We start from the raw sequence: 5,575 nt of genomic DNA on the forward strand, positions 1-5,575 counted from the left end.
TGGGGGGGAAGCCCACAGCTATAAGGAACATGACTTTCACAAAGCCAATGCACTTTATGTAAGCTGAGTCAAGGCCTCACTTCCAAGCTCATCGATTTAGACTTACGTATAAAGGACAGGAAGGTAGGGATGGTGGATGGAGTGCTGGACCTGGAGTCAAAAAGACCCATCTTCCCATGTTCAAATACAGTCTCAGACACTATAGCTATATGACCCTGGGCAAGTCATTTAACCCTCTTTGTCTCAGTTTCCTCATCTGGAAAAGGAAATGTCAAACCACTCTAGTATCTTTGCCAAGAAAACCTCAAATGGGGTCATGAAGAGACAAATATGACTGAACAACAATAAAAGAAGACAGTAGATTAGAAAAGTAATAACAGTCATCCTAGCATCTAGAAGGTAAAACAGATACCAAAAGGAAAAGAATTAGAAAAGGACAACAGAAGTGTGTTTTGGAAAGACGCTGGATTTGGAGTGAGAGGACTTTGGACCAAATCCCATCCCTGCTATTTGCTCTCTCTGTAACTTTAGAAGCTTGAGTAGATGGCCTCAAAGGCATTTTCAAGCTCTAAATCTATATTCAATGAAGTATAAAAGCCAATGAGTTGGAAATATTTACCTTAGCCCTTGAGGGTACCATTGTATTATATACAGCCCAAGATAATAAGCTACTGTATGCCCAGAATTAAATTGAAAAAGAGCAGGTTAAATCAAATTTGGGAGATGAATGCAGTGCTTTTAATGATCCCAAGCGGATAACCTGACACAAGGAACAATCTTTTTTAAGTGGTATTTTCCTGGAGATGTTTTGTGGATATACATCTTGGACCACCATATACAAAAGGAAAAATTGCAGGTAATCCAAAAAAGCATTGGAGAGAAATATAATGGGTGAAAGTAGGCTGTAGTACATATCCATTGATGGACCTATGTGAAATAGGTGGCAACAACTATACCCATGAAATCTATGTCCAGGAAAGAGGTGGGCAAAGAAAGGGGAGGGAGATCCTGGAATGCAAAGAGAGCAGATCAACAGCCCAGGTGCTACAGTGGTCCTTACACAATGTGACAAAACCTAGGAGGGGAACCTTTGGCATGTTGGGGTGGATCTTTTGTAGGGTATCCATGGGGGAAGGAAAAGGACAATGAGCAGGCTGCACATTATATTGATAAGAGTGAGTACTTTCATCTGTGAGATGCTGGGACTATTAAAATATTAGTGACAGAAGCAGTGATCTCTGAGCCACTGTGGCTTCACCGATAAATCAGTTATGCTAAGCCAATATTGCTTTTTTGAAAAACAGGGTTACTCAAAGGGCATACAATCTGTATCCCTAAATCCCAAATTGAGCCAATTCTGAACTGGTCCCCTTAGGGGGGCCCAGTTGTGCACTGTAACTGCCATGCAATACATGTCAAGCCAGCTTGGGAGAAATTAAAGCTTGGACACACACAAATTTAACAAAATTTTTAAAAAACATGGTTACTAGTCTAATAAATCAGAATACAGTAGAGACCCAGAAAAATATTTGACAATATCCTTATATATACTAGAGGTATATATAAGCTACCTACATAGGTATATATAAGCTACCTATATAGGTATATATATATGTATATATATATGCTACCTATTATAAAGTGAAGAGATATGTGGTCTAGAAGAGAAAAGGTGGATTTTCAGAACGAAATGAATGGCTGGACCCAAAAAGTAGTGTATGGGTTGGTGTCAAAATGGGAGAGAGGAGGAAGAGCCAAGATGGTGGAGTAGAAGAACAAACCTGTAGAAGCTCCCCGCCATTGCCCATAAAATGTCTGTAAAAAATTATTCTAAACAAATTCTAGAGCAGTAGAAGCCACAAAATGACACAGCGAAAGAGATTTCCAGCCCAAGGTAGCCTGGAAGGCAGACAGGAAAGGTCTATCGCACCAGGCACAGCCCAGCCTTGGCCGCAGGGCACCAACAGGAATAGGATTGGAGCAGGCCTCAAGGGGTGGAATCCCCAGCAGCAGCAGCTGCGGTTCCCATGTTATTCAACCCACAAACGCCACAGACAGCTTCAGAGGTCAGTGAGAAAACTCTTTCATCTCGGGGAAAAGGGAATGTGGCCTGGCCCCACCAGCAGCAGCCATTTTTGGAGCCCTTGGCTTAAAGACCCTGGGGGAACTGAGCAGTTGATCGGGGTTTCAGCCCTGAGTGGAGGTCCTGGGGTGAGGAGGAGCGCTGGCGGTGGAGGTTCTGGACAGGGATTCCTACTCGCAGATCCTGGACAGAAGAGTGCTTGTGGTTGCTCCCATACCACAGCACAGGCCAGGAGAGGAGTAAACTCCTCTCCCTTAATTGTGCCACCTTGGAGGAACTGAGAACTTACAGGTCCCCAGAGTACACCTTCCTCTTGACAAAGGACTCAGAAGTCAAGTAACTGGCTAGGAAAATGCCCAATAAAGGGGGGAAAAATAAGACTATAGAAGACTACTTTCTTGGTGAACAGGTATTTTCTTCCATCCTTTCAGATGAGGAAGAACAATGCATATCATCAGAGAAAGACATAAAAGTCAAGCCTTCTGCATCCAAAACCTCCAAAATAAATATGCAATGATCTCAGGCCATGGAAGAGCTCAAAAAGGATTTTGAAAATCAAGTAAGAGAGGTGGAGGAAAAACTAGAAAGAGAAATGACAGTGATGCAAGAAAATCATGAAAAGCAAGTCAACAGCTTGCTAAAGGAGACCCAAAAAATGCTGAAGAAAATAACACCTTTTAAAAAATAAACTAACCCAAATGGCAAAAGAGGTCCAAAAAACCAATGAGGAGAAGAATGGTTTAAAAAGCAGAATTAGCCAAGTGGAAAAGGAGGTTCAAAAGCTCATTGAAGAAAATAGATTTTTAAAAACTAGAATGGAACAGATGGAAGCGAATGACTTTATGAGAAACCAAAAAATTACAAAACAATACCAAAAAATGAAAAATGGAAGATAATATGAAATATCTCATTTGAAAAATAAATGACCTGGAAAATAAATCCTACAGAGACAATTTTAAAATTATGGGACTACCTGAAAGCCATGATCAAAAAAGGAGCCTAGACATTATCTTTCATGAAATTATCAAGGAAAACTGCCCTAATATTCTAGAATGAGAGGGTAAAATAAATATTGAAAGAATTCACTGATTACCTCCTGAAAGACATCCAAAAAGAGGAACTCCTAGGAATATTGTAGCCAAATTCCAGAGCTCCCAGGTCAAGGAGAAAATATTGCAAGCAGTTAGAAAGAAACAATTCAAGTATTGTGGAAATACAATCAGGATAACACAAGATCTAGCAGCTTCTATATTAAGGGATCAAAGGGCATGGCATAGGATATTCCTGAAGTCAAAAGAACTAGGATTAAAACCAAGAATCACCTATCCAGCAAAACTGAGTATAATACTTCAGGGAAAAAATGGTCATTCAATGAAATAGAGGACTTTCAAGCATTTTTGATGAAAAGACCAGAGATGAAAAGAAAATCTGACTTTCAAACACAAGAATGAAGAGAAGCACAAAAAGGGAAACAGGAAAGAGAAATCCTAAGGGACTTACTAAAGATGAACTGTTTACCTTCCTACGTGGAAAGATAATATTTTTAACTCTTGAAACTTTTCTTAGTATTTGGGTAGTTGGAGGGATTATACACACATATATAGACAGAGAGCACAGGGCGAGTTGAATAGATGGGGATAATATCTAAAAAAATATAATTAAGGGGTGAGAGGAATATATTGGGAGGAGAAAGGCAGAAATGGAATGGGGCAAATTATCTCTCATAAAAGAGACAAGAAAAAGCTTTTTTTAATGGAAGAGAAAAGGAAGGAGGTGAGAGGGAAAAAGTGAAGTTTACTCTCATCACGTTTGGCTTAAGGAGGGAATAACATGCACACTCAATTTGGTATGAAAATCTGCCTTACACTACAGGAAAGTAGGGGAGAAGAGGAGAAGTGGTGTGAGGGAGGATGATAGAAGGGACAGCAAGTGGGAGCAGGGAGTAATTAGAAGTAAACTCTTTTGGGGAGGGACAAGGTCAAAAGAGAGAATAGAATAAATGAGGAACAGGATAGGATGGAAGGAAATACAGTTAGTCTTACACAACATGACTATTATGGAAGTGTTTTGCAAAACTATCTATAGATAGCCTATATCGAATTGCTTGTCTTCTCAGTGGAAATGGGTGGAGAGGGAGGAAGGGAGAGAAGTTGGAACTCCAAGTTTTAGGAATGAATGTTGAGAATTGTTTCTGCATGCAACTGGGAAATAAGAAATACAGGTAACGGGGGAGAGAAATCTATCTTGCCCTACAAGAAAAGAGAGAAGATAGGATAAGGGAAGGGAGGGGTGTGATAGAAGGGAGGGCATATTGAGGGAAGGGGTAATCAGAATGCACCGCCTTTTGGGGTGGGAGGAGGGAAGAGATGGGGAGGAAATTTGGGCCTCAAAATTTTGTGGATATGAATGTTGCAAAGTAAAAATAAATAAATAAACATTAAAGAAGAAAAAAGAAAGCTAAATTAAAAATAAAAAAAATAAACTGGGAGAGAGATTATCATAGCTCTCCAAGGAACTATCCATGGTCTTAAGCTGTTCAGCGCCCACTCACTTGAATAAAGGCATTGCTTGAGTGATGATATGCTCATCAAAGTATGAAGATATCAAAGAAGGCAATATGAAGCAATGGCTAATATTTTGAATGATTAGTCAAGATCCAAAAAGATCTCAACAAGCTAAGACAATGGCCCAAATCTTGTAAGATGAAATTTTGCTTGGTATAAATTCAAGTTTTTATACTTTAGTTCATGGAATTAATACAGACTAGCGGTATCTCATGGGATGTCAGGTAGATAATGGTTTATGTAAAACAATGCAGGAGTTTTGGGGGACTATAAGTTCAGCCACCCAGGTATACAACCTCAGAGTCATTCTCTACTCCTGATATCTAGCTTCCAAGTCCTGTTACTTCTACCTCCACCTCTTTCAAATGCTTCTACCTTCTCTCATAACACAACCCATCTTAGCTTCAGGCCCCCATCACTTCTCACTGAAGCTATTGTGACAGTCCCTCAATTAGTCTCTCTGCTTCAGTCTTCCCTCTCTCCAATCTATCATTCACATAGCTTTCAAAGAGATTTTCCTACAGCACAGTCCTGACCATCTGCTCTATAAATTCCAGTACCACTTCCTGGCCCTAAGATCAACTATTAATCTCCATCTCATCCATATAAAAATATCTATTTTGAAGAAGCTTTATAATACACACAATTATTAGGATAGTGGTATATTATATAATTTGTTATACAAACATATTAGGGTACATGCAAAAAATTTTCTACTGATTGGGTGTGCTTGATCAAAAAAGTTGGGAGAATACCAAAATGGACGACCTCCACAATCCCTTTGAATGCTAAGATTTTATGACTATCTGAGGGAATTAGGCAGCTAGGGGGCTCAATAAATCAAACCCTGGGTCAGGATTCAGGAAGACATGAGTTCAAATCCAGCCTCAGCCCCCGAGCTTTGTGACCCTGAGCAAATCACTTAACC

The sequence above is a fragment of the Notamacropus eugenii genome, chromosome Y (assembly GCF_028372415.1).
Source record: "Notamacropus eugenii isolate mMacEug1 chromosome Y, mMacEug1.pri_v2, whole genome shotgun sequence".
NCBI classification, from domain to species: Eukaryota; Metazoa; Chordata; class Mammalia; order Diprotodontia; family Macropodidae; genus Notamacropus; species Notamacropus eugenii.